Source organism: Protopterus annectens, chromosome 10.part0, assembly GCF_019279795.1.
Source record: "Protopterus annectens isolate FY-2018-M chromosome 10.part0, PAN1.0, whole genome shotgun sequence".
Lineage (NCBI taxonomy): Eukaryota > Metazoa > Chordata > Ceratodontiformes > Protopteridae > Protopterus > Protopterus annectens.
The window spans coordinates 320,487,810-320,511,313 of NC_056744.1; positions in this window are offsets into that span (position 1 = coordinate 320,487,810).

Genomic DNA, 23,504 nt, shown 5'->3' on the forward strand with positions numbered 1-23,504 from the left:
CTTGTTACATTATAATACTATGCAATGTCCACCTTCCATCTTGTATCACTGCCTGCAGTTTTCCTACCTCTCTCATCAGATTATTTACCTTGTTACATTATAATACTATGCAATAGCCACCTTCCCTCTTGTATCACTGCCTGCAGTTTTCCTACCTCTCTCATCAGATTATTTACCTTGTTACATTATAATACTATGTAATATCTACCTTCCCCTCTTGCATCACTGCCTGTAACTTCCCTACCTTCCCCCTATATTCCTTTGATTGTTACATTGTAATTCTGTATAATGTTCACCCTTCCCTCCTGTATCAATCCTTGCAACTTCCTCATCCTCTGAACAAGACTCCTTGCTTTGAAGAATACATCTACCAAAGCACACTCTAACCCTTGTATGTTCCGAGATTATGTTCTGCACCTCTTTTTACCTCCTGCCTGCTGCTTAACAACCTACCCCCTTCAGCTTCAGTCACTCTCCCTCCAACTTTCCATCTTTGTTTTTAATGAAATTAATAATAATAAAAACAATAACAGTAATAATAACACCAAGTTGGTAAGCAGGCACACCCACTGGACATACAATGCCTTTTCAGAGGTGACCCGAGAACGATGTCTGGTTTAGTGATTTGCTCAGTGTCACTCAAAAGACAAATGAGGACTGAGGGAACCAAACCCTGTACCACAGGAAGCATATGAAGACTGAGGGAATCAAACCCTGTACCACAGGAAGCATATGAAGACTGAGGGAATCAAACCCTGTACCACAGGAAGCATATGAAGACTGAGGGAATCAAACCCTGTACCACAGGAAGTATATGAAGACTGAGGGAATCAAACCCTGTACCACAGGAAGTATATGAAGACTGAGGGAATCAAACCCTGTACCACAGGAAGTATATGAAGACTGAGGGAATCAAACCCTGTACCACAGGAAGCATATGGAGACTGAGGGAATCAAACCCTGTACCACAGGAAGCATATGAAGACTGAGGGAATCAAACCCTGTACCTAACTAATTACAGCTCACAGCCTTAACCCTAACGCAAGGATGTGTAAGCACAACTGTATTACCAAAGTAATGACAGCTCACAGCCTTAACTCTGCACCAAGGATTTGTAAGCACACCTGTATTACCAAAGTAACTGCAGCTCACAGCCTTAACCCTGCACCAAGAATTTGTAAGCACACCTGTATTACCAAAGTAACTGCAGCTCACAGCCTTAACCCTAACCCAAGGATTTGTAAGCACACCTGTATTACCAAAGTAACGACAGCTCACAGCCTTAACCCTGCACCAAGGATTTGTAAGCACACCTGTATTACCAAAGTAACTGCAGCTCACAGCCTTAACCCAGCACCAAGGATTTGTAAGCACACCTGTATTACCAAAGTAACTGCAGCTCACAGCCTTAACCCTGCACCAAGGATTTGTAAGCACACCTGTATTACCAAAGTAACTGCAGCTCGCAGCCTTAACCCTGCACCAAGGATTTGTAAACACACCTGTATTACCAAAGTAACTGCAGCTCGCAGCCTTAACCCTGCACCAAGGATTTGTAAGCACAATTGTATTACCAAAGTAACTACAAATCACAGCCTTAACCCTGCACCAAGGATTTGTAAGCACAACTGTATTACCAAAGTAACTACAGCTCACAGCCTTAACCCTGCACCAAGGATTTGTAAGCACACCTGTATTACCAAAGTAACTGCAGCTCACAGCCTTAACTCTGCACCAAGGATTTGTAAGCACAACTGTATTACCAAAGTAACTGCAGCTCGCAGCCTTAACCCTGCACCAAGGATTTGTAAGCACAACTGTATTACCAAAGTAACTGCAGCTCACAGCCTTAACCCTGCACCAAGGATTTGTAAGCACAACTGTATTACCAAAGTAACTGCAGCTCACAGCCTTAACCCTGCACCAAGGATTTGTAAGCACAACTGTATTACCAAAGTAACTACAGCTCACAGCCTTAACCCTAGCCCAAGAGTTTGTAAGCACACCTGTATTACCAAAGTAACTGCAGCTCGCAGCCTTAACCCTGCACCAAGGATGTGTAAGCACAACTGTATTACCAAAGTAACTACAGCTCACAGCCTTAACCCTAACCCAAGAGTTTGTAAGCACAGCTGTATTACCAAAGTAACTGCAGCTCACAGCCTTAACCCTGCACCAAGGATGTGTAAGCACAACTGTATTACCAAAGTAACTGCAGCTCACAGCCTTAACCCTAACCCAAGGATTTGTAAGCACACCTGTATTACCAAAGTAACGACAGCTCACAGCCTTAACCCTAACCCAAGGATTTGTAAGCACAACTGCATTACCAAAGTAACTGCAGCACACAGCCTTAACCCTAACCCAAGGATTTGTAAGCACACCTGTATTACCTAACTAATTACAGTTCACAGCCTTAACCCTGCACCAAGGATGTGTAAACACACCTGTATTACCAAAGTAACGACAGCTCGCAGCCTTAACCCTAACCCAAGGATTTGTAAGCACAACTGTATTACCAAAGTAACTACAAATCACAGGCTTAACTCTGCACCAAGGATGTGTAAACTCACCTGTATTACCAAAGTAACTGCAGCTCGCAGCCTTAACTCTGCACCAAGGATTTGTAAGCACAACTGTATTACCAAAGTAACTGCAACTCACAGCCTTAACCCTGCACCAAGGATTTGTAAGCACAACTGTATTACCAAAGTAACTACAGCTCACAGCCTTAACCCTGCACCAAGGATTTGCAAGCACACCTGTATTACCAAAGTAACTGCAGCTCGCAGCCTTAACTCTGCACCAAGGATTTGTAAGCACAACTGTATTACCAAAGTAACTGCAACTCACAGCCTTAACCCTGCACCAAGGATTTGTAAGCACAACTGTATTACCAAAGTTACTGCAGCTCACAGCCTTAACCCTGCACCAAGGATTTGTAAGCACAACTGTATTACCAAAGTAACTACAGCTCACAGGCTTAACCCTGCACCAAGGATTTGTAAGCACAACTGCATTACCAAAGTAACTACAACTCACAGCCTTAACCCTGCACCAAGGATTTGTAAGCACAGCTGTATTACCAAAGTAACTACAGCTTGCAGCCTTAACCCTGCACCAAGGATTTGTAAGCACAGCTGTATTACCAAAGTAACTACAGCTCGCAGCCTTAACCCTGCACCAAGGATTTGTAAGCACAGCTGTATTACCAAAGTAATGACAGCTCACAGCCTTAACCCTAACCCAAGGATTTGTAAACACAACTGTATTACCAAAGTAACTGCAGCTCGCAGCCTTAACCCTGCACCAAGGATTTGTAAGCACAACTGTATTACCAAAGTAACTGCAGCTCGCAGCCTTAACCCTAACCCAAGGATGTGTAAGCACACCTGTATTACCAAAGTAACTGCAGCTCGCAGCCTTAACCCTAACCCAAGGATTTGTAAGCACAACTGTATTACCAAAGTAACTGCAGCTCACAGCCTTAACTCTGCACCAAGGATTTGTAAGCACACCTGTATTACCAAAGTAACTGCAGCTCGCAGCCTTAACCCTGCACCAAGGATTTGTAAGCACACCTGTATTACCAAAGTAGCTACAGCTCACAGCCTTAACCCTAACCCAAGAGTTTGTAAGCACAACTGTATTACCAAAGTAACTGCAGCTCACAGCCTTAACTCTGCACCAAGGATTTGTAAGCACACCTGTATTACCAAAGTAACTACAGCTCACAGCCTTAACCCTAACCCAAGAGTTTGTAACCACAAATGTATTACCAAAGTTACTACAGCTCACAGCCTTAACCCTAACCCAAGAGTTTGTAAGCACAACTGTATTACCGAAGTAACTACAAATCACAGGCTTAACTCTGCACCAAGGATTTGTAAGCACAACTGTATTACCAAAGTAACTACAGCTCACAGCCTTAACCCTGCACCAAGGATTTGTAAGCACAACTGTATTACCAAAGTAACTGCAACTCACAGCCTTAACCCTGCACCAAGGATTTGTAAGCACAACTGTATTACCAAAGTAACTGCAGGTCACAGCCTTAACCCTGCACCAAGGATTTGCAAGCACAACTGTATTACCAAAGTTACTGCAGCTCACAGCCTTAACCCTGCACCAAGGATTTGTAAGCACAGCTGTATTACCAAAGTAACGACAGCTCACAGCCTTAACCCTAACCCAAGGATTTGTAAACACAACTGTATTACCAAAGTAACTGCAGCTCGCAGCCTTAACCCTAACCCAAGGATGTGTAAGCACACCTGTATTACCAAAGTAACTGCAGCTCGCAGCCTTAACCCTAACCCAAGGATTTGTAAGCACAACTGTATTACCAAAGTAACTGCAGCTCACAGCCTTAACTCTGCACCAAGGATTTGTAAGCACACCTGTATTACCAAAGTAACTGCAGCTCGCAGCCTTAACCCTGCACCAAGGATTTGTAAGCACACCTGTATTACCAAAGTAACTACAGCTCACAGCCTTAACCCTAACCCAAGAGTTTGTAAGCACAACTGTATTACCAAAGTAACTGCAGCTCACAGCCTTAACCCTGCACCAAGGATGTCTAAGCACAACTGTATTACCAAAGTAACTACAGCTCACAGCCTTTACCCTAACCCAAGAGTTTGTAAGCACAACTGTATTACCAAAGTCACTACAGCTCACAGCCTTAACCCTAACCCAAGAGTTTGTAAGCACAACTGTATTACCAAAGTAACTGCAGCTCACAGCCTTAACCCTGCACCAAGGATGTGTAAGCACAACTGTATTACCAAAGTAACTGCAGCTCACAGCCTTAACCCTAACCCAAGGATTTGTAAGCACACCTGTATTACCTAACTAATTTCAGTTCACAGCCTTAACCCTGCACCAAGGATGTGTAAACACACCGGTATTACCAAAGTAACGACAGCTTGCAGCCTTAACCCTGCACCAAGGATTTGTAAACACACCTGTATTACCTAACTAATTACAGTTCACAGCCTTAACCCTGCACCAAGGATGTGTAAACTCACCTGTATTACCAAAGTAATGACCGCTCGCAGCCTTAACCCTGCACCAAGGATTTGTAAGCACAACTGTATTACCAAAGTAACTACAAATCACAGGCTTAACTCTGCACCAAGGATTTGTAAGCACAACTGTATTACCAAAGTAACTACAAATCACAGGCTTAACTCTGCACCAAGGATTTGTAAGCACAACTGTATTACCAAAGTAACTGCAGTTCACAGCCTTAACCCTGCACCAAGGATTTGTAAGCACAACTGTATTACCAAAGTAACTACAAATCACAGGCTTAACTCTGCACCAAGGATTTGTAAGCACAACTGTATTACCAAAGTAACTACAAATCACAGGCTTAACTCTGCACCAAGGATTTGTAAGCACACCTGTATTACCAAAGTAACTACAGCTCACAGGCTTAACCCTGCACCAAGGATTTGTAAGCACAGCTGTATTACCAAAGTAACTACAAATCACAGTCTTAACTCTGCACCAAGGATTTGTAAGCACAACTGTATTACCAAAGTAACTGCAGCTCACAGCCTTAACCCTGCACCAAGGATTTGTAAGCACAACTGTATTACCAAAGTAACTACAGCTCACAGCCTTAACCCTGCACCAAGGATTTGCAAGCACACCTGTATTACCAAAGTAACTACAGCTCACAGCCTTAACCCTGCACCAAGGATTTGTAAGCACAACTGTATTACCAAAGTAACTACAGCTCACAGCCTTAACCCTGCACCAAGGATTTGTAAGCACAACTGTATTACCAAAGTAACTACAAATCACAGGCTTAACTCTGCACCAAGGATTTGTAAGCACAACTGTATTACCAAAGTAACTGCAGCTCACAGCCTTAACCCTGCACCAAGGATTTGTAAGCACAGCTGTATTACCAAAGTAACTGCAGCTCACAGCCTTAACCCTGCACCAAGGATTTGTAAGCACACCTGTATTACCAAAGTAACTACAGCTCACAGCCTTAACCCTGCACCAAGGATTTGTAAGCACAGCTGTATTACCAAAGTAACTGCAGCTCACAGCCTTAACCCTGCACCAAGGATTTGTAAGCACACCTGTATTACCAAAGTAACTACAGCTCACAGCCTTAACCCTGCACCAAGGATTTGCAAGCACACCTGTATTACCAAAGTAACTGCAGCTCACAGCCTTAACCCTGCACCAAGGATTTGTAAGCACACCTGTATTACCAAAGTAACTGCAGCTCACAGCCTTAACCCTGCACCAAGGATTTGTAAGCACAACTGTATTACCAAAGTAACTGCAGCTCACAGCCTTAACCCTGCACCAAGGATTTGTAAGCACAACTGCATTACCAAAGTAACTGCAGGTCACAGCCTTAACCCTAACCCAAGGATTTGTAAGCACAACTGTATTACCAAAGTAACTGCAGCTCACAGCCTTAACCCTGCACCAAGGATTTGTAAACACAACTGTATTACCAAAGTAACTGCAGCTCACAGCCTTAACCCTGCACCAAGGATTTGTAAGCACAACTGCATTACCAAAGTAACTGCAGGTCACAGCCTTAACCCTAACCCAAGGATTTGTAAACACACCTGTATTACCAAAGTAACTACAGCTCACAGCCTTAACCCTGCACCAAGGATTTGTAAGCACACCTGTATTACCAAAGTAACTGCAGCTCACAGCCTTAACCCTGCACCAAGGATTTGTAAGCACACCTGTATTACCAAAGTAACTACAGCTCGCAGCCTTAACCCTGCACCAAGGATTTGTAAGCACACCTGTATTACCAAAGTAACTACAGCTCACAGCCTTAACCCTGCACCAAGGATTTGTAAGCACACCTGTATTACCAAAGTCAGAATATATAAATGCTCCCAGCAGAGTGAATATCTCTTGGCTCACGAGTACTGTAATACAAAAAAGTCCAAATAAAATGGCTAAGAGGCAACCACAGCACAGCAATAAATTCAGTATAAGAAAGTATGCAAAATAAGTGATACTCCAGTTATGTAAAATACGTCCTGATTTTAATTCGCATGCATCAAGTAAGCGCTTTCACATAAAGCTTCGTCAGACCGATAGATTTCAAAAACTTTAAAAATGACTTCTTTATATGATTGTCACATGTTAAAACCTATTAACCAATTAAACATTTTAAAGGTAGACACTCAAATAAATGCATTACTAAAACTACCATTCTTTCAAATGAAATTAGCCACTCAAGAACTCTAGGAACTGCTCCGACTAATAATCTTATTTCTACAGTGCAAGTTGACTGTCTTACTACTTTAAAATGTACATGATTAAGTTACATATAATGCTTAAAATAATCTGGTACAAAAATGTCTGTGTACTATACTGACTATTATACATGTGCACCGAACACCTATAGAAATTGTATAAAATATATCTATTTGAAATATACATATAACTTACTATCTAATTCCTAGGTGCAACATCCTAACATTAAAGACTTTATATAATTTATATTATGAAAGCATTTTATTTATAATGTTCTATATGTTAGGCGATATCTAAACACAAAATATATAATGTAAGGTAATGTGGCGACATACAACTATACAATAGTGTGCGCTTTATTATTGAATCCTTCAAGTTAGAATTCATAAAAACCAGGAAATATGCATATTCCTATCTAGTTTATCATGTTGCCTTGAAATGAATACAATGTAAAGACAAGTAAGTATACAAAAATACCCAAATTATCCATTGCTGTAGATTTACAAAGACTTACACTCAAGTTGGCAAATGTGTGGTATGAGAACATACAAATGTGCAATAATACTTAGTTTGTCCATTGCTATATATTAATAAAGCATTCGTATCAAAATTGAAAACTAGGGTTTACAAATTATGTTTGCAAAACCTTCATACTAAAATTGGAAACTATATGTAGTATAAGGACTTACAAATATGCAATAGTACATGGCTTATCCATTGCTATATATTATTATACCATGATCCCCCCAAAACGTGCACGCTGATTGGCCAGCGTGCCCGTTGTAAATCGAGTTATACTAATGGAAAAAGGTCCGGTCGCCCGGACTTTTTTCCATTAGTATAACTCGTTTAAACACTGTCTCGCTATGTTAAATGGGTTTAACATGGCGAAGCTTTAAAATAAGCAACGGAGATCTCCGTTGCTTATTTTAAAGCTGTCTCCATGTTAAACCCATTTAACATAGCGAAGTGTTTAAAAGCAACGGAGAAAGCAAGATCTCCGTTGCTTTTTAGTCTCGCTATGTTAAATGAGTTTAACATAGCGAGGCAGTTAAAATAAGCAACGGAGATGTCCGTTGCTTATTTTAAAACTGTCTCGCATGTTAAACTCATTTAACATAGAGACACTAAAAAGCAACGGAGATCTTGCTTTCTCCGTTGCTTTTGCAGCTCTGATGTACTGCGCAGGCGCAGTACATCAGAACTGCCGGATGCCAGACATCTCCAGCAGGGCGGTAAACAGGCATTATACTATGCCATTATTTAAGAAAAGTAACACTTTCTTTTCTTAAATAATGTCATGGTATAATAGCAATAACCCACTTCTGGGTGTGGGTAATGGTAAATTTACCACGGTTGGCTTTGTTTGGTCCCTCAGGCTTCACCCTCGGGACCAAACCACACCAACCGTGGGTAAATTTAGCATTACCCACACCCAGGCGTGGGTTATTGCTATAAGAAAGCATTCATATTAAAGTTGGAAACCAGGAGATTTATATATGCACATTTTCCTATCCAATACTGCTTTTAAATAATCAGATTTCTAATTATTTTGACAAGTGTATATGCCAATTAATATGTAGGTGGAAATCATAACATAGCCTTTCTGAATAGTGTGGCTATCTGATAACAAAACATCTGTCTCTTAAGACAGGTTTAACTGAGGCTCTCTCATTTAGGCCTCTACCTTTGTCTGCCTCATTCTCATAATCCAATTAATTTCCTTCTTTTCTGTGTTATTTCATATATTGCCCTCTCTCATTAGGGGAATGGTATAATCTATAACCATAAAACGGAAGACGTGTTCCTGCCCTTGTGCCATGGTGTGTTTGGCCAAGGCATTGGTGGCATAGCCTATCCTGATGGCATAGAGATGCTCTCTAATTCTGGTCCGGAAGGCTCTATCTGCTTTACAGACATAGAATGATTGACATCTCTGACAAACAGCCAGATGCACCACATGATCAGTACCACAATCTGCAGAAACATGAAACCTATAACGCTGTCCTGTATCTGGATGTACAAAACTATCTCCTGTTTCAATACATGCACAAAAATTACATTTACCACAGCAATGAGTGCCAGTATAAGTATGATCACTAATATTAACTATTGGATGACACAGTAGTCATTTAAGATTAGGTTTGTTCTTATATTGGAACTTCGGTTTATCCCCAACTCTATTCCTTAGTTCCTCATCAGTTGTAAGGATGCGCCAATGGCTACTAATTAATTCCATTAGATCTTTATTGTCACTAGTATAATACATTGGTATTTTTAATTGAGACATGCTATCTTTCTGCTGATTGGGCAAGTGTACCTGGGCTGAATAATATGGAGCTGCTCTGTTTTCCCTCAACTGATTGATGTTCTGTAACCCTGTTTTAGTCTCAAATTCATTATAGCCGCGTTTAAGGAGCCTATGTTTGAAAGTATTCATTTCTTGTTGTTATCCTTCTTCTGTCGCATTTGGGCGTGATATTATCATACTTTGTCCCTTAATAATGTTATTAAATATATATGAAGGATGCATACTATGTCGGTGATGGAGAGTATTCCTATAACATTTTTTCCTATAGACTCCTGTATTAACATAGGTATTCGTTACCCTCTCTACAAAGATGTCCAAGAATTCAATTCTAGTGTCTGAATAGTTGGGGGTAAATTTTAAATATGTGGTCATATTATTCATGGTTCCAATATATCTTTCCAACTCTTCTGCGTCACCTTCCCATACAAAAAAGGCATAGTCGACAAAACGTCGATAGAACTGAATTCGTTCCTGATGCCATGTATTCATTAAAAGTTCTTCTTCTTCCCACATGGCTAGGAACATGTTGGTGTAGCTATTGGCACAAGATGTGCCCATAGCCACACCATCACGCTGAATGTATTATTGTCATAAACAAAGACATTATTTTCCAATATAATTTCCAGAAACATGCTTATAAGATCTATTTTCTGTTCTGTATATTCACTATGTTTGGCTAGGTATTTCTTAATGGTGGTAACTCCTAGTCCATTAGGTATAATAGTGAACAGAAATTACACATCTAGGGTTACAAATAACATATTAGATTTCATTTCAGTTTGATTAAAGAATTCACATAAATCTGATAAAAATTGCTTTGTATCTTTAAGGTCTCTTAAAAACATCTGATAACAACTACTTTCACTGTTCCCATACTGGTATCTCAACATAACATTTTTAGCGAACAATTTAACATCAGTTAACACATCTGTGAGTTGGCTGTGTGTGGTGGGAATAAATTCACACCCTTGTTTAATACATCAATTTCATCATTGTCCAAACTCCTATGTGATGTGTTCCAAATTAAACAGTCTTCATTTGATTCCACATCTTTCTGAGGGTTTAATTGGGCCCCCTCTCCACTGAGAGTTATATATTTTGTGTTTAGATATCGCCTAACATATAGAACATTATAAATAAAATGCTTTCATAATATAAATTATATAAAGTCTTTAATGTTAGGATGTTGCACCTAGGAAGTAGGTAGTAGGTTATATGTATATTTCACATAGATATATTTTATACAATTTCTATAGGTGTTCGGTGCACATGTATAATAGTCAATATAGTACACAGACATTTTTGTACTAGATTATTTTAAGCATTATATGTAACTTAATCATGTACATTTTAAATTAGTAAGACAGTCAACTTGCACTGTAGAAATAAGATTATTAGTCGGAGCAGTTCCTAGAGTTCTTGAGTGGCTAATTTCATTTGAAAGAATGGTAGTTTTAGTAATGCATTTATTTGAGTGTCTACCTTTAAAATGTTTAATTGGTTAATAGGTTTTAACATGTGAAATCATATAAAGAAGTCATTTTTAAAGTTTTTGAAATCTCAGTCTGACGAAGCTTTATATGAAAGCGCATACTTGATGCATGCGAATTAAAATCAGAACGTATTTTACATAACCGGAGTATCACTTATTTCACATACTTTCTTATACTGGATTTGTTGCGGTGCTGTGGTTGCCTCTTACCCATTTTATTTGGACTTTTTTGCATTACCAAAGTAACTAAAGCTCACAAGCTTAATCCCGCACCAAGGATTTGTAAGCATAACTGTATTACCAAAGTAACTACAACTCACAGGCTTAACCCTGCACCAAGGATTTGTAAGCACAACTGTATTACCAAAGTAACTACAGCTCACAGCCTTAACCCTGCACCAAGGATTTGTAAGCACAACTGTATTACCAAAGTAACTGCAGCTCACAGCCTTAACCCTGCACCAAGGATTTGTAAGCACATCTGTATTACCAAAGTAACGACAGCTCACAGCCTTAACCCTGCACCAAGGATTTGTAAGCACACCTGTATTACCAAAGTAACTGCAGCTCACAGCCTTAACCCTGCACCAAGGATTTGTAAACACAACTGTATTACCAAAGTAACTACAACTCACAGGCTTAACCCTGCACCAAGGATTTGTAAGCACAGCTGTATTACCAAAGTAACTGCAGCTCACAGCCTTAACCCTGCACCAAGGATTTGTAAGCACACCTGTATTACCAAAGTAACTGCAGCTCACAGCCTTAACCCTGCACCAAGGATTTGTAAGCACAACTGTATTACCAAAGTAACTGCAGCTCACAGCCTTACCCTGTACCAAGGATTTGTAAGCACAACTGTATTACCAAAGTAACTGCAGCTCACAGCCTTACCCTGTACCAAGGATTTGTAAGCACAACTGTATTACCAAAGTAACTGCAGCTCACAGCCTTAACCCTGCACCAAGGATTTGTAAACACAACTGTATTACCAAAGTAACTGCAGCTCACAGCCTTAACCCTGCACCAAAGATTTGTAAACACAACTGTATTACCAAAGTAACTGCAGCTCGCAGCCTTAACCCTGCACCAAGGATTTGTAAGGACTGCTGTATTATTATTAAAGAGGCTGGTCAGAGTATATGAGGTGTAGAACATAAGGCTGGATGAATATGATGTTCTTGCAGATAACATAATGGAGTTTCAGCTTGACTGCATTTGTTTTACTGAAATGAAGTTTAGTTTGATGGGACAAATAATGAAAAAGGAAATAATGAAACCACGATGCGTTTCTACAAAACAGAGATCTGTGACTATGACTCTCTAACATGGTGGATTACATGATATGTATGCATCACTAATAAGAGAGCCTGCATATGATGTGGACTACATTTTCATAGTATTGCCCAATGTCCATGGAATGCTGTTATTTTGTATGTAGTTTGTATTGATCAGAATAAATAGAACCATGAGCATGAGTAACAATTTACTCTAATAATTATTTGCAGGGACATTAAATTTATCCAGCCTTATACTTGACATCTCATATGCTCTGACCAATGTGCATCATCATCATCATAATAATAATAATAATAATAATAATAATAATAATAATAGTAATAATAATAATAATAATAATAATAATAATAATAATACAGCAGTGCTTACAAACCTTCATACAAAGCATATCCTTACTCCAGCCAAGCAACGTTACCATAGAACTTAAGTGTTTTGTGAGGAAGATGAATCTTAAATTGATGTTTAATCAATCAACTGACATTGAGAACTTAAACGAAGAAGGTAGAGCTGCCAGTATATGCACCTTGAAACTAGCCAGTGTGTTCAATCCTCCATTACATTCAACTTTACAACTTTTTGAGAATATATGTGAAATGGACTTTAGGTTTCTAACTAACAATAGTAATGATGGAATTGGTTTTAAACATCCCAACATTACTAAAGAACAGATGCTACTACTGGATGAGATAAGTTGGTTGCCTGTACGGGTATTAAAACCTGACAAGGGAGGTGGGTTAGTGATATTTGATAATACAACATATAATGAAAAGATGACTATGTTACTTGAGACTGATGCTTATATAAAATCTTCAAAGAGTGAAGTCAATGGCAATACCCAGAGAATTAGGGGTTATTTTAGGGATCTGTTCCTGACGGGAAAAATTGATATGAACTTGTATAATTATATTGACATCAATTGTTCAAAAATACCCGTCATGTTCGGAATCCCTAAAATTCATAAGAGCATTAACAATCCCCCTATGAGGGCATTGATTGACGGCAGGTCCTCCATCACGTTTCCTTGCTCGAAGCTTATTACAAATATACTTGATAAATATATTAAAGGTATTCCAAGTATATGTAAGGACTCGTGGTCGTTTCTGGATAGCATTAATTGTACCCCATACAACAGTGGTAACAACTTTTTAACCATAGATGTCATAGACCTATACACTTCTATACCGCATCAAGAAGCGGTGGAGTGGATTGGGTCTATGCTCCAGGACCTTGGGGCTTCTAAATTGGAAGTTGATTTGGCCACTGAGTTACTGGAAATTGTTTTGACCAGTAATTATTTTACCTTTAATGGTGAATTTTTCTTACAGAAACGGGGTGTGGCGATGGGCTCCCCCTGTGGGGCTGGAGTAGCAAACTATGTTATGGGATATTGGGAGGCCAACATCTTAAAGAGGGTCCCTGGCCTTATGGAACCTGTCATATTTTACACCCGGTTCCTGGACGACATGTTTTTGTTGTTCAGGGGCTCGGAAGTAGAAGCTGCGGCTTTTGTTGAGACTATCAACTCAACCACTGAATTTTTGAAATTTACTTTTAAATTTTCAACTAGTGAGATAGACTACCTCGACGTTAAACTAGTGAAGGACACTACGGATCAGGTATTGACATCAACTGTATTTAGGAAATCCACATACTGCAACTCATTCCTGCATTTCACCAGCTTCCACCCGTATAAGCAGAAAAGGTCTATTGTGAAAGGACAGCTGGTGAGGGCAGGAAGAATGTGCAGTACATTGGTGGACTTCACTAAGGAATGTTCCTTATTAAGAGAGATGTTCATTAATCGAGGTTACCCAGACAAAATGCTACTGGAACTTATAGGGGAAGTTGCTCTTAAAAGGAATAATGGCTTTTATAAACCTTTATTATTCCAACAAAATTTTGGACATATTGATTCCGGTACCAATATAGGGTCTGAAGGGTTTCTCCCTAGGAATGAAGTGAGTGTCACAATAACATCAAGAAGTGTAGAATGTGACTTTTCCCTGAGTTTTGTGACTACTTTTAGTAACAATTCTAAAGGTATTTTGGACATCATACGAAAGAACTGGCATCTTATCTCTTCCAATGCACTGCTGGTTGAAAAACTAGGCAGTGAACCTAGATTTATATTTAAAAGATCAAACAACCTCAAGGAATTATTACAAAGGGACGTACCCCAAGGCACATTCCATAAAAGGAGGGGTATGTTTAGATGCGGTTTCTGTAAATTTTGCAATAATGTACATATTGGTGAGACATTTCAGGTCAGGGACAAAAAGTATGACATCAGGTTTACTCTTAATTGTGAGAGTAAATCTATTATCTACATTGCTATGTGTAACTGTTGCCAAGGGTTCTACATTGGGAAAACGGACAGGCGTGTCCGGGACCGAATGTATGAACATTTGTATGCGATTAGGAACAGTAAAGATGAAAACGCATTAGCAAAACACATAGCTTTGAATCCAGGTCATAGTTTTCAATTCATGGCCATTGACCACGTACCTTTAAAAGTTAGGGGTGGCCCTACCTCATTGATTTTGGAAAATCGGGAGCTGGAATGGCAGTTACGTTTAGATGCATTTAGTCATCCTGGGCTGAATAGTAACTGCAACATAGCGCCTGTTCTAAAATTGAAAAGTTATCTCAGATAGATTCTGTCCCACTTGTTAGTAATTAAAGGTTTGCCTTATCTTTTAGCATGAATGATGTTTAGCTAGGCGCTCATTTATTATATTATTATATATAGGGGTCAGTACTAGGTTTATACTTGGGACATATATACATTATAAATTTTATTTTACTTAGGTAATGTCCTTAACATATACATTTTTTGTAGTCCAGTTAATGAACTTTGTCTCATAGTCATCTGTATGTTTTTGTGGCTATACAGAGTTGATTTATTTTAGGTACAAGTTATGGTTAGTAGTTATCTGTGTTGTAGCTCTGCATATTCCTATACATCCAGTAGGAGATGTGTTTCTCCTTATTTGATCTTTCAGTTTTAAGTTAATCTACAATGTGCATTTGTAGGGTAATTTTACCAGGTTTTTAAACTGTATTAGTTCCGGGTATGGTTATCATTGAGTGCCTTGTAGGCACTTTTAAAAACTGTTTTTTAAAATGTTTATAAGACTTAAAATTGCTGCCGTTGTCAGGAAATAGGAAGATGTCACTTCCTGGCTTGCCTGATTTAAACGGAGTGTTTGAATGTTTGCTTTTTATTACCTCTGAAGAAGCCACGGTGTTCCGTTGGCGAAAACGCTCTGTTTGTTATTTTAAATAAATGCGTTAAGGATTTATCTGTGTGTTTTACTGCCGACAAGGATCCTCACACTCGTTTTTGTTTGGTAAGCAACGTTACCATATTATACCACCAAACCTTCATGAATCCTTTAATTACATCTCCACATGAACAAGAACGTTGAGTACGAATGTCCACTTCCAGGAAATGTCTCTTAATTATTCTCATCCAACGCTAAAGAATCAACGTTAAACACTAAGCCTACAATTCCAAACCACACAGCATCATGTAACAGTGCTTCTATCACAAAGCTTTTGGTATTTAAAACCATAAATGAATAAATAAATAAAAAAAATCAAATGAACATAGTAATTCAAGGCCAAAAATATTCCCTCCAAAATGTCAGGCTACTATATGCCTGGAATGCTCGACAGTGACAACATGTACAACAGTAAAGAAAATAAACTTTGCACATTCACCCCAAACTGCTTGATATATTAAAACGTAGTGATAAACTATTTCTCTCAATCATCACACTAATGTTATATTTACCCATAAAGCTCTATCTGCAAAAACACAAATATCTTCAGCAGTACAAAGGAGTGTGCAGCTCATTCCTTACTGCAAAAACCATTGCAATGTGTACACCTCATTCCTTACTGCACAGAACCTGTGTAATGTGTACACCACATTCCTTACTGCACAGAACCTGTGTAATGTGTATACCTCATTCCTTACTGCACAGATCCTATGCAATGTGTACACCTCATTCCTTACTGCACAGAACCTGTGTAATGTGTATACCTCATTCCTTACTGCACAGAACCTGTGTAATGTGTATACCTCATTCCTTACTGCACAGAACCTGTGTAATGTGTACACCTCATTCCTTACTGCACAGATCCTGTGTAATGTGTATACCTCATTCCTTACTGCACAGAACCTGTGTAATGTGTATACCTCATTCCTTACTGCACAGAACCTGTGTAATGTGTATACCTCATTCCTTACTGCACAGATCCTATGTAATGTGTATACCTCATTCCTTACTGCACAGAACCTGTGTAATGTGTACACCTCATTCTTTACTGCACAGAACCTGTGTAATGTGTATACCTCATTCCTTACTGCACAGAACCTATGTAATGTGTACACCTCATTCCTTACTGCACAGAACCTGTGTAATGTGTACACCTCATTCCTTACTGCACAGAACCTGTGTAATGTGTATACCTCATTCCTTACTGCACAGAACCTGTGTAATGTGTACACCTCATTCCTTACTGCAAAAACCATTGCAATGTGCATACCTCATTCCTTACTGCACAGAACCTGTGTAATGTGTACACCTCATTCCTTACTGCAAAAACCATTGCAATGTGCATACCTCATTCCTTACTGCACAGAACCTGTGTAATGTGTATACCTCATTCCTTACTGCAAAAACCATTGCAATGTGCATACCTCATTCCTTACTGCACAGAACCTGTGTAATGTGTATACCTCATTCCTTACTGCAAAAACCATTGCAATGTGTATACCTTATTCCTTACTGCACAGAACCTGTGTAATGTGTACACCTCATTCCTTACTGCACAGAACCTGTGTAATGTGTATACCTCATTCCTTACTGCAAAAACCATTGCAATGTGTATACCTCATTCCTTACTGCACAGAACCTGTGTAATGTGTATACCTCATTCCTTACTGCAAAAACCATTGCAATGTGTATACCTCATTCCTTACTGCACAGAACCTGTGTAATGTGTACACCTCATTCCTTACTGCACAGAACCTGTGTAATGTGTATACCTCATTCCTTACTGCACAGAACCTGTGTAATGTGTATACCTCATTCCTTACTGCAAAAACCATTGCAATGTGCATACCTCATTCCTTACTGCACAGAACCTGTGTAATGTGTATACCTCATTCCTTACTGCAAAAACCATTGCAATGTGTATACCTCATTCCTTACTGCACAGAACCTGTGTAATGTGTACACCTCATTCCTTACTGCACAGAACCTGTGTAATGTGTATACCTCATTCCTTACTGCACAGAACCTGTGTAATGTGTATACCTCATTCCTTACTGCAAAAACCATTGCAATGTGTATACCTCATTCCTTACTGCACAGAACCTGTGTAATGTGTATACCTCATTCCTTACTGCAAAAACCATTGCAATGTGTATACCTCATTCCTTACTGCACAGAACCTGTGTAATGTGTACACCTCATTCCTTACTGCACAGAACCTGTGTAATGTGTATACCTCATTCCTTACTGCACAGAACCTGTGTAATGTGTATACCTCATTCCTTACTGCAAAAACCATTGCAATGTGCATACCTCATTCCTTACTGCACAGAACCTGTGTAATGTGTATACCTCATTCCTTACTGCAAAAACCATTGCAATGTGTATACCTCATTCCTTACTGCACAGAACCTGTGTAATGTGTACACCTCATTCCTTACTGCACAGAACCTGTGTAATGTGTATACCTCATTCCTTACTGCACAGAACCTGTGTAATGTGTACACCTCATTCCTTACTGCACAGAACCTGTGTAATGTGTACACCTCATTCCTTACTTCAAAAAACATTGTCATGTGTATACCTCATTCCTTACAGCAAAAACCATTGCAATGTGCATACCTCATTCCTTACTGCACAGATCCTATGTAATGTGTACACATCATTCCTTACTGCACAGAACCTGTGTAATGTGTACACCTCATTCCTTACTTCAAAAAACATTGTCATGTGTATACCTCATTCCTTACAGCAAAAACCATTGCAATGTGCATACCTCATTCCTTACTGCACAGAACCTATGCAATGTGTACACCTCATTCTTTACTGCACAGAACCTATGTAATGTGTATACCTCATTACTTACTGCACAGAATCTGTGTAATGTGTATACCTCATTCCTTACTTCAAAAAACATTGCAATGTGTACACCTCATTCCTTACTGCACAGAATCTGTGTAATGTGTACACCTCACTCCTTACTGCACAGAACCTGTGTAATGTGTATACCTCATTCCTTACTGCACAGAACCTGTGTAATGTGTATACCTCATTCCTTACTTCAAAAAACATTGTCATGTGTATACCTCATTCCTTACAGCAAAAACCATTGCAATGTGTATACCTCATTCCTTACTGCACAGAATCTGTGTAATGTGTATACCTCATTCCTTACTTCAAAAAACATTGTCATGTGTATACCTTATTCCTTACTGCAAAAAACATTGCAATGTGTATACCTCATTCCTTACAGCAAAAACCATTGCAATGTGTATACCTCATTCCTTACTGCACAGAACCTGTGTAATGTGTATACCTCATTCCTTACTTCAAAAAACATTGTCATGTGTATACCTCATTCCTTACAGCAAAAACCATTGCAATGTGTATACCTCATTCCTTACTGCACAGAATCTGTGTAATGTGTATACCTCATTCCTTACTTCAAAAAACATTGTCATGTGTATACCTCATTCCTTACAGCAAAAACCATTGCAATGTGTATACCTCACTCCTTACTGCACAGAACCTATGTAATGTGTACACCTCATTCCTTACTTCAAAAAACATTGTCATGTGTATACCTTATTCCTTACTGCAAAAACCATTGCAATGTGTATACCTCATTCCTTACTGCACAGATCCTATGTAATGTGTACACCTCATTCCTTACTGCACAGAACCTGTGTAATGTGTATACCTCATTCCTTACTGCAAAAAACATTGCAATGTGTATACCTCATTCCTTACTGCACAGAACATATGTAATGTGTACACCTCATTCCTTACTGCAAAAACCATTGTAATGTGTATACCTCATTCCTTACTGCAAAAAACATTGCAATGTGTATACCTCATTCCTTACTGCACAGAACCTATGTAATGTGTACACCTCATTCCTTACTGCAAAAAACATTGTAATGTGTATACCTCATTCCTTACTGCAAAAACCATTGCAATGTGTATACCTCATTCCTTACTGCACAGAACCTATGTAATGTGTACACCTCATTCCTTACTAAAAACATTGTAATGTGTATACCTCATTCCTTACTGCAAAAACCATTGCAATGTGTATACCTAATTCCTTACTGCACAGAACCTATGTAATGTGTACACCTTATTCCTTACTGCAAAAACCATTGTAATGTGTATAACTCATTCCTTACTGCAGAAAACATTGCAATGTGTATACCTCATTCCTTACTGAACAGAACCTATGTAATGTGTATAGCTCATTCCTTACTGCATAGAACCAAAGTAATGTGTATACCTCATTCCTTACTGCACAGAACATGTGTAATGTGTATACCTCATTCCTTACTGCTAAAACCATTGCAATGTGTATACCTCATTCCTTACTGCACAGAACCTATGTAATGTGTATACCTTGTTCCTTACTGCACAGAACCTATGTAATGTGTCTACTTCATTTCTTACTGCACAGAACCTGTGTAATGTGTATACCTCATTCCTTACTGCAAAAACCATTGCAATGTGTATACCTCATTCCTTACTGCACAGAACCTATGCAATGTGTACACCTCATTCCTTACTGCAAAAACCATTGTAATGTGTACACCTCATTCCTTCCTGCAAAAATCATTGTAATGTGCATACCTCATTCTTTAATGCGCAGAACCTGTGTAATGTATATACCTCATTCCTTACTGCAAAAACCGTTGTAATGTGTATACCTCATTCCTTACTGCAAAAAACATTGTAATGTGCATACCTCATTCCTTACTGCAAAGACCATTGCAATGTGTATACCTCATTCCTTATTGCACAGAACCTATGTAATGTGTACACCGCATTCCTTACTGCAAAAAACATTGCAATGTGTATACTTCATTCCTTACTGCACAGAACCTATGTAATGTGTACACCTCATTCCTTACTGCAAAAAGCATTGTAATGTGCATACCTCATTCCTTACTGCAAAAACCATTGCAATGTGTATACCTCATTCCTTACTGCACAGAACCTAGGTAATGTGTACACCTCATTTCTTACTGCAAAAACCATTGTAATGTGTATACCTCATTCCTTACTGCACAGAACCTGTGTAATGTGTATACCTCATTCCTTACTGCAAAAACCATTGCAATGTGTATACCTCATTCCTTACTGCACAGAACCTATGCAATGTGTACACCTCATTCCTTACTGCAAAAACCATTGTAATGTGTACACCTCATTCCTTACTGCAAAAATCATTGTAATGTGTATACCTCATTCTTTAATGTGCAGGACCTGTGTAATTTATATACCTCATTCCTTACTGCAAAAACCGTTGTAATGTGTATACCTCATTCCTTACTGCAAAAAACATTGTAATGTGCATACCTCATTCCTTACTGCAAAAACCATTGCAATGTGTATACCTCATTCCTTATTGCACAGAACCTATGTAATGTGTACACCGCATTCCTTACTGCAAAAAACATTGCAATGTGTATACTTCATTCCTTACTGCACATAACCTATGTAATGTGTACACCTCATTCCTTACTGCAAAAAACATTGTAATGTGCATACCTCATTCCTTACTGCAAAAACCATTGCAATGCGTATACCTCATTCCTTACTGCACAGAACCTAGGTAATGTGTGCACCTCATTCCTTACTGCAAAAAACATTGTAATGTGTATACCTCATTCCTTACTGCACATAACCTGTGTAATGTGTATACCTCATACCTTACTCCAAAACCATTCTAATGTGTATACCTCATTCCTTACTGCACAGAACCTATGTCATGTGTATACCTCATTCCTTACTGCACTGAATGTATGTCATGTGTACATCTCATTCCTTGCAGCAAAAACCATTGCAATGTGTATACCTCATTCCTTACTGCACAGAACCTATGTCATGTGTACACCTCATTCCTTACTGCAAAAACCATTGCAATGTGAATACCTCATTCCTTACTGCACAGAACTTATGTAATGTGTACAACTCATTCCTTACAGCACAGAACCTATGCAATGTGTATACCTCAATATTTACTGTAAAAACCATTGTAATGTATACACCTCATTCCTTACTGCAAAAAACATTGTAATGTGTATACCTCATTCCTTATTGCATAGAACCAATGTAATGTGTACATTTCATTCCCTACTGCTAAAACCATTGTAATGTGTACACCTCATTCCTTACTACAAAAAACATTGTAATGTGTATACATCATTCCTTACTGCAAAAATATTGTAATATGTATACCTCATTCCTTAATGCACAGAACATATGTAATGTGTATACCTCATTCCTTACTGCACAGAACCTATGTCATATGTATACCTCATTCCTTACTGCATAGAACCAATGTAATGCATACACTTTATTCCTTACTCCAAAAAACATTGTAATGTGTATACCTCATTCCTTACTGCACAGAACCTATGAATGTGTACACCTCATTCCTTACTGCACAGAACCTGTGTAATGTGTATACCTCATTCCATACTGCAAAAAACATTGCAATGTGTATGCCTCATTCCTTACTGCACAGAACCTATGTAATGTGTATACCTCATTACTTACTGCACATAACCTATGTAATGTGTATACCTCATTCCTTACTGCACATAACCTATGTCATGTGTTTACCTCATTCCTTACTGCACAGAACCTATGTCATATGTATAACTCATTACTTACTGCATAGAACCCGGGTAATGTGTACACCTCATTCCTTACTGCACAGAACCTATGTAATGTGTACACCTCATTCCTTACTGCATAGAGTCAATGTAATGTGTATACCTCATTACTTACTGCATAGAACCAGGGTAATGTGTACACCTCATTCCTTACTGCACAGAAGCTATGTCATGTATATACCTCATTACTCACTGCATAGAACCAGGGTAATGTTTACACCTTATTACGTACTGCACAGAGCCTATATAATGTGTATACCTCATTTCTTACTGCACAGAACCTATGTAATGTGTATACCTCATTCCTTACTGCATAGAACCAGGGTAATGTGTACACCTCATTCCTTACTGCACAGAACCTATGTCATGTATATACTTCATTACTTACTGCATAGAACCAGGGTAATGTTTACATCTTATTACGTACTGCACAGGACCTATGTAATGTGTATACCTCATTACTTACTGCATAGAACCTGGGTAATGTGTACACCTTATTACTTACTGCACAGAACCTATGTAATGTGTATACCTCATTCCTTTGTGTACAGAACTTATGTAATGTGTATACTTCATTACTTACTGCACAGAACCTATGTAATGTGTATACATCATTACTTACTGCATATAACCAATGTAATGTGTATATCCCATTACTTACTGCATATGACCAATGTAATGTGAAAATCCATTACTTACTTTATAGAACCAGAGTAATGTGTATATCCCATTACTTACTGCATAGAACCAATGTAATGTGTATATCCCATTACTTACTGCACAGAACCTGTGTAATGTGTATACCTCATTCCATACTGCAAAAAACATGTCAATGTGTATACCTCATTCCTTACTGCACAGAACGTATGTCATGTGTATACCTCATTCCTTACTGCACAGAACCTATGTAATGTGTATACCTCATTCCTTACTGCACAGAACCTATGTTATGTGTATACCTCATTCCTTATGGCACAGAACCTATGTAATGTGTACACCTTATTACTTACTGCACAGAACCTATGTAATCTGTATACCTCATTCCTTACTGCACATAACATATGTCATGTGTATACCACATTACTTACTGCATAGAACCAGGGTAATGTGTACACCTCATTCCTTACTGCACAGAAGCTATGTCATGTGTATACCTCATTACTTACTGCATAGAACCAGGGTAATCTTTA